Raw genomic sequence first — 13,468 nt, forward strand, 5'->3', positions numbered from 1 at the left:
CCCCTCTGGTGGGGCTGTCTGTTACCTGGCTTAAGAAGTTATCCTCAAAGAACTTCAGGAGTCTCCTGGATTGACTACAGCTCACTGTGCTACTTTTCCAGCAGGTGCCAGGGTGGTTGAAGTCCCTCAGCAAGATGAGAGCCTGCAAGCGCGATGCCTCCTGCAGCTGGAGTAAGCAGGCTTCATCAATAGGCTCCCCTTGATCAGGCAGCCCGTAGTAGACACCCACCACAAGGTTCCCGTTGTTGCTTTGGTCTCTAATTCTTACCCATAAGTTTTCAGCCTGCTTATGGGTATTCAGTGACAGCTCTTCACACTCCATCCATTTCTTGATGTAGAGGGCAACCCCTGCACCTCACCTTCCTCACCTGTCCCTTCCGTAGCCACTGTAGCCATTGATACCTTACTCCAGTCATCGAGTCCTGTTACCCATGCTGTGTGCACTGATGTAGAGCCACTTCAGCTGGGCTGTCAGCCATGTCACCTTCTTAGAGGAACACTCCTTAATTCCTTTGAGATATTTTATTGGTGTTTCCCTCTTGGCTCCTATTACCTCAAGAGCCTTTGGCTCATCTGCATAAGACTTCAAGTGTGATGCAGTGTAGCCAGCATGTCTCAGAGCAAGGCCGAGGGCCCTCACTAACATCCCGTCCTTCTAACCTTGGTGTGTCATCCCACAGCTTGGCACGGGCAAGCCTGATATTATCGCCCTCTCTCTTGAAGTCTAGTTTAAAGGTCTGTCAATAAGCCCCACTAGCTCGTGAGCAAAGACCCTCTTCCCCCGTTGAGAAAGGTGAATCCCATCTGATTATAATAGGCCTGGTACCATGTAGGCCATCCCGTTATCAAAAATCCCAAAATTATGCCAGTGACACCAGCAACGGAGCCATATATTTATAGACTGGATCCATCCATCTGTTTCTTCCCATGTCACTGCCTGAAACTGGAAGGAGAGAGCTAAAAATAACCTGTGCTCCAGATTCCCTTACCAACTGTCCCAAATCTGATTGCCCTCAGACTACGTCTTGCAGCTTCATCACTACCCACATGTAAGAGCAATAATGGGTAATAGTTCAAAGGCCATACCAGGCTAGGAAGTTTCCTAGTGATCTCCTTAACCCAGGCCCCAGGGAGGCAGCAGACTTCACTACGAGGATGGTCTCTTTGGCATATTGGACCCTTCATTCCCCTCAGAAGGGAGTTGCCTACAACTACAACCCATCTTTTCTTCCTCGTGGAGGTGGTTGTAATACAGGGTGTAGACCTTCCTGACCCTGGCAACACCTCTGGTGTAGATGAACTGTCATCCATATCATCCATTGACTGGCCTCCCACTTCCACAACCTCATACCTGTTGTACAGAGGCACCTGGGAAGGCAAGGTGGGCAAGGAGGGAGTTTGCCTACTGCCCTGAGCATTGCCTCCATTCACTCCTTTCCTTTAAGCTACTACCTTCAGCCTGGTGGGGCAGGATTCAAGATCCCCTTGATCCTGTTTTTTTTCTGGTGGTTATTCCTGTTTCTGTCTCAGGGAGGGCAGAGTACCACCAGAGGTACCACCAGCCTGTCTTTTTCTCAGCCTCCCTGATGCTTCTTAACCTTTCTACTTCCTCTCATAGCGCTGCCACCAGGCTTAGCAGATCATATGTTTTCTGACATTTCCTCAGTCTGTGCTTCTCCCACACCCTTGCACATGATCCATATGTTTAAACCTCACAAAAATCTCATTTTGGTTTTGACTGAGATACAAGATACTATTTTTTTCTGATTCATCTATAAGAAATGTGCTGCCAGATGATCTTCCAAACAGACTGACACGGAAAAGCCTTCTTGCTCTCAATAATATACAGGCATTTGATTTTTATGGTAGTGTACATTCATTATAAAATGATTATGTATGTGCACTCTGAGAAAAAAAATCAAGTCTTCTTACTGGGTTGTTTTTTTGTTTTTTCCTTTTTGCTCTTCTTTCTGTCTCAAATGAATAGATACAATTATTAAAATTAACACAAACTAATATTTGGATGACTCACATCATGAATCAGAGCTCCTCAGGCACAACTTAATGAAACTCAGATCCCCAACGTGCCTTTTTGGTGAACAAGAACCAGCAGCGTATGTGAGACCAGAAATCTGACAAAAAGTTTTGGTCAATATCAAGTGCCAATTATGAATTTTACAAATTACGAATTTTATTTGAAGCACTCAACAGAATTGCAACTTCCACAATATCCTTCAATTACAACATTTTTTCAACAGCTTTTGACACATAACATTCTTCTGCTTTTCACACTTAACTGTCTTTGCTGTATCGTCTGTAGTAAAAAGAAAGGATAGGGTGCTTAAGAGAAAGTGCCTTCTTTTTGCCCTTGTGGAAGTACATCATTGGCTATGTCTTAATTTCAATATTCCAATGTGAAATGTGGAAAAATGTGATAGGATTAATTTACTCTGCATTGGAACTGATATGATTTATCTGAGTTGTGAATATCTCTCAGGCTATTCAGTTGGTGCTTTCTATAACAATAGCACTTCTATTTAAAATTTAGTGAAGGCACAGGTTTTTCTTTCAGGATGGATTTTCTCTAGCAATGGTTCTACTTCTGTCTTAAAGGTCAAAGTAATCCTAATGAAACGTATAGTCAGGTGTGTACTTCTGGATAGGCATTGGGGGAGTAGGAAGTATTTAGCCTGTAAATGGGCTTCAGTGTGTTTGTGAATCACACAAGGCAGAACAGAGCCGTGAACTCCCCTCCCTCAGCGCCTTACTATGGGCAAGGTACTTCTGGAGATGTGTGGATTTGTAAAATCTGGTGGGTTGCATTTCTATTTGATTTTCTGTGCTTATTGAGCTTCTCTTGGAAGCTTAATAGGCTACCAACCTTTAACAGATTATTCTGATTACCACAGCCTAAAATACTTCGGTAGGTACTTCATGAAAAAGTCGTTAACAGAACTGCTATTTTGTAGATTTTATGAAAGTCGTAGGCAATACTTCATTTGGTTTTGGTGGGTACCACATAAGGGTCCTTGTTATCACATCATCATCAAAAAAATCTCAAAACATTTTATGAAATTTAAATCCATACTGTATTTTCATGTATAGATTTTGTGCCATGTAATCCACTTGACATCAGCTATGATCATATACTGGGGAAAAAAACCCCAAAGTTTGGAAGTAGCATTCCCATTTTTTATCAACACATTCTAATGGGGTCAAACTGAGGCTGAATCATGGAGTTTTCAAATTTGTTTTCTCATAAAACTTCTATATTATCTATGTGTAACTGTGGTAATTTTTATGTGACAGATGGACTGTATCTCTATACAGATACAGATAGGTAGGTACAGGTATTCTAAAAATGCAGTAATAAGAAACAATATGGCAACTCTGCCTTTGTTCACATCTTTCTCAGTGAGGGTCTCCACTGAATACAGTAGAAAGTAGATAAGATTTTAATAGCTTTCTCCTCTCTTTCTTTCTTCCGACCACTAGAAAATGCTGCCTCTGAAATAAGTTTACCTTTTTGACATAATGTTGAATGCAATTATTTTCTTTAATGGGACAATTCCTGCTCTGGAAAGCAAACAACAAAAATATCACCGAGTTTGACCAGAGACAAAATAAGCCAGATTGTATTAAAAGTAGAATCATCAAAATTCTTTTTGTACTCAGTAAAGAAGTTCACACTGGTTTCAATAACTATATGCCTAAGGCCTAAAATTCAACACAAATATCCAATGGAGGGAACCTTGCAATTCTTTCTTTTTTTATATGCTATAAAGTATAATACTTTGTATTCCTTTGGAACATCTTTCTGTTCTCATGCCACATACGAATGGGATTTTCAGAAGGACTCAATATTGGTCTAATGCAGTTTCTGCTGAAGTCTATGACAGCCTTGTCAGTAACCTTGAGGCAACAGGTAAACTAATGGGAATTTGAGAAATCTCCCCCCTATTAATTGTTAGTTCTTTGTAAAAGAAAGACAGAATGAGTCGATTTACTGTTGCTACTAATTTACTATCAGTTTTACAAAATAAATCAAAGTTCTGGCTGTTAGTTTGGTAGCTTATGTATTTCTCTATTATTTATAACCACTACAGTTTTGGTATTTATAAGAAAAGCAGGTTGATAAAAAATATATGGATCAATACATGATTAGCAGTAACCAAGTACCAGCAACATCAGGCTGAGTTGTAACTGCTGGCTGTATTCAGAAGACTTCTGTCATTGCCTTCTTCGGAAAACTTTGTGTTGCTTAGACAAGTAAACAGGGCAAGTGACAGTCACTTCATTCATTTTGTTCCATTTTCCTAGACTTCTATGCATTGCCATACCAAATAGTCTTTGAGCTTTCAGTATTTCACAATACCTCATTGTAGAACTCCATGTTTTACATGTTGACACTCCTTTCAAATGAAGCAAGAGTGATATAAACAAATGCTTAGCCTGCAGCGAAGCTCAACTGTTACGGAGTAATGTGAACTGCTGAAGAATCTGGCTTCAGAACAAATTAGTGGCGTTTTTTTGTTTTGTTTTGTAGTACTGCCAAAAAGCACTTTGCCAAAGGGTTAAATAGGGGAAATAATGCCAGTTAGCAATTCTGCAGAGTACCTTCTTCCCAGCTCCGTTCATTTCGACATAATGCACAGAAGCCAATAAGGACTGAAGAAAACAGTGCAACCATTTGTTCTCTTGAAATTCTTATACACATAAAAATGCAACGGAACCATCACAATATAAGTTCCTACCACACCCTAGTGACCATGTGGTTCTCTTACAATACTTGAACCGTTCATTCAGTGTTTTTGATAGGGGAAATCGAGACTAAGAGAGACGGGGAAGGAGTGACAAATAACACCTTGTTTCAAATATGCTCTGAAGAGAAGCTCCAGAATTGAGTGAACTTAATACTTCCTAAATTTGTCTTTCTACGGCTTCTTTCTGTAAGTGTATACCAGAAATTCTGTGGATGTATGGCCTTTCTCTTCTTTTTATCTGTGGTATAGATAAGAAACACAGCTGGATTATCTGGACTTTTTTTACATAGAAAATAGAAGTAGACAGTGGCTGGGCCAAACACCTATTTTTTACAGTTAAAGCCTCTTTGGGAATATTCAACCTGTGTGTGTGCGTGTCTGTTTGGGTTTTTTTTTGTGGTTTTTTTTTGTTGTTGTTTAGAGGGGTTTTGTTTGTTTGGTTTGGTTTGTTTTATTAAAGCATCACCCTGATTTTTCTTTGACTTATTCCTCAATCCTTGATGAAAGGTTTAGTAATAACGAGACCTAAAAGTCTGGAGCTTTTAAAAAAAATTGTATAGTAGTCATGTGAAGTATATACTACCTACTGATGGTTCAAAGCTTAGAGCATTTCGTTGTGCTTAAGTGCTCTCTCAAGAACTCAAATGCTACCCAAGTAGACATAGTAGGAAGCAAGCCACCCCATAGTTTCTCCTTCCTCTTACTAATCACGGAGACATAACACCTGTTCTTTATTAGTTGGGTATTCTATCTCTTCATGTGATCGTATGATATATAATCATTCACCTCCATCCACGAACATAGTTATACACTTTTAAATTCAATTCTGTGTACAGAAAACTAAGTGCTGTTCCAAAATCCAGGTCCTACAACACTCTCTCTCCATGAATCTCTTAATAAGTTGATTGATTTTAATTAAAATTTAGGGTACTCAATTAACTCCTGTCAATTTGAAACGTCCATACACTTCTAGTTTCTCACTGCTGACTCGGACAGACATGGGACAAAATTCCATTTTAAGTAGCTTTGGGCCACGTACAGTTTACCCTTCAAAGAATGGTAAGAATGAAATGAAAAGATGAGAAGGTGTGAAGCCACATCCTAAAACCATTTCCTCAGGAGGAGTCCTACATATCAGCAGGAGTGAGTGTGCTGTTATCTATATAAACTCCCTGAGAAGCCAGAAGATGCTGCAAACACATTGAGGATCTTTTCTTTCTTGCCACTTGCATGTCCAGCAGCACCTTTCCCCACATATTTGTGCGTACTAGTAAGGGCTCTTAGGCACATGCCTGAATCTCTACATGTCTTTGTTACAATATTCAGATATTGAAATATGGAGCTATATTTTCTATGACTTTTTTTTTTTTTACTAAGATAAATCATCCTTTCTACTTATAATTACATCTGAAAACACATCTCGTTGAACTCGTGGTGGAAAGATAAAGTAAAAATACTGTAAAAGATTCAATTAATTTTCATCACTAATGAATGCATTGGAATTTGAAAGGAAGTGATTATTCCATGGAGATAAGCATAAAAATAAATATCTGGAGAGAGGCTGCAATAACCAAATAATTGATTAGTCAATTAATCATTCTGCATACATTTAATTAATCAGATAGAAGCATCATAGAACAAAACAGAGACTTTATACAAATGGAGCTGGAATTTTAGTCATTAAAAAATAGCCAGCTGTTCTTTTGATGGATAAACTCTGCTGTAAATGCAAGCATGTGCTCTTTTTCTCTGTTTTGATAAATAAATAATTCAGGTATAAATATTTGCATCCTGTTAGAGAAGACTTCAGCTGATTATCAACTTACACTTTTTATGCTTTTTTTTCTGAGAAATATGTGACCTTTGGGATATCTTATTGCCATGTAGTAATTAATAATTACTGGCAAAGAGCCTGCTTTGAAAGGTTAGGGAGGCTAAATTTCTTACTAATGAATTTACAGGTAGATACGTGTTCCAGGAAGGGCACCGAATCAGTTTCTTTTGGCTCATACTTATAATCCATATGCATACCTAGAAACTTTGGCTGGTTTCTTTTTCTTCCTTGCTTTTCCTTGCCTCGCCTTACCTTGCCTCAGCTTGTCTTTTATGAACTTATGATTCCTTATGATTCCTTATGATTCCTATGAACCTTAGGATTCCTAGAATTGTCATAGCTTATTTCCTTAGAAGTAGCTCAGAATTTCCTACTTACAAGTAAGATACTTCTAATATTCAGCGTGTCCATCACTACTCTGTGAGCTCACTAGGAATTTCTACCTCGTCGGTTTGCAAAGTCTCACACATTGGAGCTAGATGCCAGTGGTCGTATTAGTGAACTGCTCTGCAAAACGAACTGTGCAATGACTTCTGTCTCTATTCCTTGGTCCTTGTCCGTACCTTAGATACAGCAGTACACAACTATCTCTCACAGGATCAAATCCACCTTCTATCCAAGTCAGAAGCTGGACTGATCTCAAGTGGCTTTATGAGATGTCATGGCTAGAAGACTACTGCAATGATCTGGCCACTTCCTTGTTCCTAAAAGCATTCCTTCAGGTAGGACCTCATTCCCTCATCTGTTTGAAAGCAGATTTTTGGAATTCTTCTGCTCTTAAACTAAATCTGGGTACAGTGCACTCATGGTTGCCTAGCATGCAATTTCACATGCCAGATGCATTTTCTTCCCTTTGAAAGAAGGAGTTCAATAAATATACTTTTAGCAGTGCAGTACATGGGGATAAGCAAACTTCTTAAAATACATGAAATTAAGCACTAGATAAAAAAAAAAAAATGAACAAGCAAACAAACAAAACCCCCACTGTAAAGCATGTCAATGCTTTACTTACCTGAAGATGCAAGGTGGGGCCAGATTCCCTTGTCACCAGAGTAGAGCCAATAGACACAGACAGAGGGAAAGCGGTCCAAGGGAGAGCAAGCTCCTGCAGGGGAAGCAGTATAAATTGGGGTGGCAACCGTCGTGGCTGCTGCTCACACATCTCAAAACTTGCCTGAGCAGCTGTGGTCAGTTTTGAGGACTTGCTTAAGCAAATGTCATAGCAGTGACATTTCTGATCCCTCACCATCTGCCTCTTGGGCAATCCCCCTTTTGCCTGCTTAGCTGCTTGCAGGGCCCAGGCTGGTCTCCATAACTTCTTAACTTTATGTGATTTAGGTTTTCCCCTTGATATCAAAACTATTCCATTATAAATCTCCACTCTGTGAGGCAGTTTTGTATACTGCATCAGTCTGAACTGTAAATCCTAGATGTGAAAATTTCTATTTTCTATAACCTGTTTTATACAGTTAGATGTTATTTGATTCTTTGCCATTCAGATTCATTATGCTGAAAACACTTTTTATTACCAATCATGTCTCCAAGGAAGATCATACTTTCTTCTGCCACCACTATTTCCTCCTCCCCCTGCTGTTCGTTCCCTGTCTCTAATTCAGGAATCATATACACAAAATCCTTTTTTGTGGTAGAGAACTATTGCCATTAGCAGAGTCCCACAAGCTGTTGCACTGAGATTTGTACTGTTTTCAGATCCATACTGCGAAAATATGTTAAGATTTTGAATTATTCATTCAAGTGACTGGTCTTACAAGGATCATCCTAAACAGTCTGGATTATTTCCTGTTGTTTCAACAGCAGCTAGGTCATACACAAACTTTTGAGTTTTAAGAGAAGGTCATGGGAATCGATACTACTGTAGAAGTATATAGCATAGGACAGCCCCTATACTGAAATAACATAACTTATAGAGAGGTACAGGGAAGGCAGTCCATTCGTAAGGAATCAGAAAGGCAGTTACTGAGCTCCATCTGTGTTTCACTATGGAGCTTCATGCACGTTAGTGTAATCTCTATATTGCTATGTTATAGTTTTATTAAATCCAAGATAACAAAAGGAACTCTAAGTAAAGGGACATGCCTACACAGTGAAGCAGACCTTCTAGAAAGACGCAGTCCTTTTAAGAATAAGGAAAAAAGTTTAAAATTATTTGAAAAAATAATTTAAATTTAATTTAACTGAAAAAAAAAATTAAAATTATTACAGTCCTCTTTTTCACAAATATTTTTTTAGGGCTAGAGAATATATAATACTCACTGAATGCTATCAAGATCACAGATAATTTTCAAAGGTACATCCTGTAATTTAATTTTCCTCATTTGTAAGGTCCATACCTGGCATTATTGTCTGGGGACTGTTTGGGGTTTTTTTTCAGATTTGAAAATCTACAAAAGAATTTATTTCAGAGAAAAACATCTTATTTGAGAGCGTTACCCTTTTTGGTGGAAATCTAATTCAAACATGAAAATGTCATGGAGCATGGAAATCTGCTTCATTCTCAATTTGCAATGAAATTAAAACATGCTGAGCATTTTAAATTATGTAAGCAATATTCCCATTGCGTACCTTGTCCTAACAAGTAATTATCTTAATTTTCTTTAGTATTTTTAAAAAAATCACATTGCTTTTCCCTTATTAATCACATTAACCTTCTGCATAATCCCACAGTAAAAGCACAATTCACTATTTGTGACATTTGCAAGCTCTCTCCATGGAAACTAGAAAGACACTACAAATTCAAATTTATATCCAATATCTTCAAAATCTCCCTTATGTTGTTTGTGCTTTCCTCCCTCCTGTTTTATAGATTACACTTTTTTCCCTTTTCCTGCCTTCAAGTTTCTCATAGGCTGTTCCATTTACTTGAAATTTCCTCTTTCTCTACTTCTCTAACATCACAGACATTCCCTATTGAACAAAAAGCTACACAGTATAAACTGAATAAAAATACCGTGTCAAACATAACACGAAAACCAAGGAAAAATCTCTTTGAAGGCAGATTTTTGTTTTGACGGAAGTCTGTTGAAGATTGCTGAACATAAAAATCATTGATAAAAAGTTATGGAAAGATGTGAAAATGTTTTTCAAAAGGCACCAAGCTGTAAAATTAAAAAAATACTTCCACAGAAAGAATGAGTACAGGTAGTATGTAAGAATGAGAAATATAATCTTAGTGACAAACAAGAGTCCTGATGCCAATATATTTGTTCACTTGCATATAACATGTACTGGAATGTTTTCTATTAAGGATCTCAAGTCCCCTGGTATTCTTTGTTTTAGTGCATAAACTCTTGGCATTTGTTGAGATGATGAGAAGAAATATGCAAATATTGAAGAGATACAAATACTGGGAAAACTGAAGACCTTCCTTCTTTAAAGTCTCATGAAACTGCCTTTCCAGTCAAACATTTCAGGTTCAATTAATTTGGGTAATTTTATTGAACATGTCAACAATTGAATTTACAGTGTTTTCAATTTCAGCCATCGCTAGTCAGGAGTCAGACACTGACCTTGTATCAAAAGCGTGAATTACAATCCAATTCTTTTTTATGTTCATACTCTTGAAAAGAGAAATGTTGGCTGCTGCATAGAATTACAGGTATTAAACACTACCTGATCCACCTAATCTGAAGAGGAGCTAATCAAGTCTTCTATCTCAAGTAGTTCAAACTCATTATTTTGTTAGGGAGTAAATGCTTTCACCATTTTCAATGGGTATTTTTTTGTATCCACAATACATAAAAATTATCATCAGATAATTGTGAACATTGAAGGAAAACCATACAGATTGTTTTTTTAATTTTTATTAGTCAGGTCCAGGGTGGTCAATTTATAAAAATTAAATATTAATCCAATTTTTTGTTTCTGAGGTAGAGGTACTAGTTGTTTGGGATTTTTTTCCCCCAAGAAGTCAGAAAATTCCTCCCACCTTTTTTATGCCAAAAAAAGCTTCTTAGGAGGAAAAATATACTATGCCCCATTGTTGGATTCATGCATTGCCAATGCAACATTTAATTGTTTGGAACAATATTACTGGAATAAAACCAGTCCTCTGACCAGGCATGTAAATGAAGCCAAATTCTTTCATAGGATACTTGTCTGAAAACATTTTGGAACAGGAACTTGTTAGTAGAAACCATGTTAACCTGTAAACCTGTAAACCTTTCCCATCCCTGAAGTATATCCTCCTACTCCACCTTCATGTGTCTTCTCTAGTCCATACCATCCAAAGGAAACAGGCTCCTGGACTTGGGAAAACCATGAAAAACAGTATTTTTAAACCAACATTCCAGCCTTCTGCATAAAGAATTAAGTACATTCCCTAAAAAGTCAACCGACTCTGCACACAGAGCATGCAGAGAGAAATGGAAAGACATTACAGCGCCTGTGCTTAGCAAGATCTGCCCCATTGTTCTCATAACAAGCTGATGAGGTGCCAGAAAGACAAAGTACAACTGGGAGGAAAAACTGCTAAGACTGTTGCACAGAAGGAACTTCTTCAGGGGCATGGTATTTTTAAATGCACATCCCCACCAACCCAACTGCAAATGGAAAGACCTAATGTTAACTTATGGAGAAACATCTGAAACCTTTCTGGTTCCTGAAACAAGACAGAAAAAGCCTAGATGAGACACAGCTGCTTGATCCTGCCAATTTCAGTATCCTCTGCCGTTCCTGTTCTTGTGCCTGACAAAGTCAAGCCTTATGTTCTACATTTTTAGTCTTCATTAGAACTGTGAGTTTGAGATATCAATAAATAAACAAATAAAAGTTCCCATCATTTATGTATTAATTGCTTTGAGATTCTGGAAAGCTCCAAAGTCAGCGGTGGAGCTGGATCTGAGGATTTTTCCGAAATAAATGCTTTATTTCAGACAGGGAAAGGCGAACCTGTAGGAGGGTTCTTACAAAACTTGGCATTTCCGCTTCCACAGTGTATTAGAACGGAAATGCTTTTCTAATACTTTTTTTGTAGTGCACTTTATTTACATAACCAGTTTTAATTTACCACTCCAGGTGTTGCTCCACATTATCATTGATCCCTTCTCTTATATTTTTTTTCCTCCTGACACAAAAGTGCTGGTAGTTTGGAAAAAAAAACATAAAACAAAATCAGTGAACAAATCTAAATCAAAGAACAGAATACAAATCTCCAGCCTAAGAACATAGAGAGATTTTCTCATAGTCTATCCGAAAGAGGACAAACCAGCACCTAGACAGTATTTGGGATGTGTTCTACACAGTAATACCTTTGAGATCAGTTTCGGGGAACTTCATTGCAAACAACCCCACCCACCAACACAACTAATTTTCAAGTCCGTGAGTGAGACTTACAGCAATTCTTCAACACTCAATATACATTTCAAACAGGCCACTGCCCACACAATTATTACTTTGAACACCATTCAACATTTATTCTGTTACCTGTTTCTGAACCTTTGCTTCTCAGACTTATTGAAAATTTGGATGCTTAAAAAAATTATTTAGTGTTTCTTACCTGGAAGCCTAAGAATCTCTGGAAGATTCTCAAATGAATAAAGATGTAGTTTCAGGGAAAGGCTGTAGGTAAATAGTGAGAGAGGAGAGCCGAGGAAGCAAATGAGAATTAAATCTTGAGGCGAGAGTAACATAGTTAACTGTAGTGCAGAAAAGCAAGGTCCACTGGTTAGTGCTGATGTTGCCTTGAGAAGGAGGAAAACGAAAATTTACAATACAGCTCATCATCCATGACCTAATTATAACTGTCTGGAATAATTTGTATTTAAAGTAGGGGCCACAGAGCTACAGTGAATTTACTTAGATAAACACACAGTCGCAACGCGTGCTCAGCTCTGTTTGCTATGGGATATGGCATTCTCCTATTAAGTCTGTTTGTAAGACGAGTTAAATTAAGCTTGAAATTGCATGAGAGAAGTCTGGCTCAGAGAAATTTTGCAAGTGTTCACACAAGATGGTGGCAGAACGTACTGCAGCTTGGTGTGTAAAACGGTTCGGATCAGCACAACTTCACCACAGCTGCAGGAACAAGATGGAGAATTCTTCAGCAAACAAAAGGCTTTTAAGTCTATTGACCTTAGCGCTGTCCTACCACTCTGAATGCTAATGTCTACGATGAAATTTAACTGAATTACCTCATTCCTTAAAAATTCTTGGTATGTTCCCCCACTTTTGTGCTCCTGGGGTAAGTTATTTGTAAGGCATGTTCGACACTGAAATGGACAGGTTCTGCTGGCATTCTGTGTCCAAGTGCAAGTGATGGCAGGGCACTAGTAGCACATCTGGTATCCTGGATACAGCAGAACTGGTGATCGGTGAATTATATATACCCAGAAAGTCCGGGCAAATGAATATACTGCACACGCTGAATAAGCCATGCTTTAACAGTCAACCTGATATGGACTCAAACAGTATGGCACATCTAGAAATTCTGAAAAATAGTAAAGAAGGGTGGACTGCTCCATATAAATACGGTGTATGTAATAATTCTGTACTAGATACCACAATTTCATTATTGACACACTGGAGAGTGACTTGTATGGTACACTCACATTAGAAAAAAGAAAAGAGCTTTTTCAAAACTTTATTTCATTGGCAAAATAAATATTTTTTCTAAAAAAGGAATACATATTTTTTAATCCACCCAATACCTATTTTTTCACAGTCTTTCCAGTAACTTAAAAATGAATAAATGAATGTTGTTTCACTGCTGGAAGCTATTTTACCCTTGAAAAAGAATTTTGGATATATATTTTTAATGAAATAGTATTTTTAAATACAAACCTAAAATAAATATTTTTTTAAAAAGTCAAGTGAAACTTCAACCTTTAGATACATATAAGTGTAGCAGACTGGA

Source organism: Chroicocephalus ridibundus, chromosome 4, assembly GCF_963924245.1.
Source record: "Chroicocephalus ridibundus chromosome 4, bChrRid1.1, whole genome shotgun sequence".
NCBI classification, from domain to species: domain Eukaryota; kingdom Metazoa; phylum Chordata; class Aves; order Charadriiformes; family Laridae; genus Chroicocephalus; species Chroicocephalus ridibundus.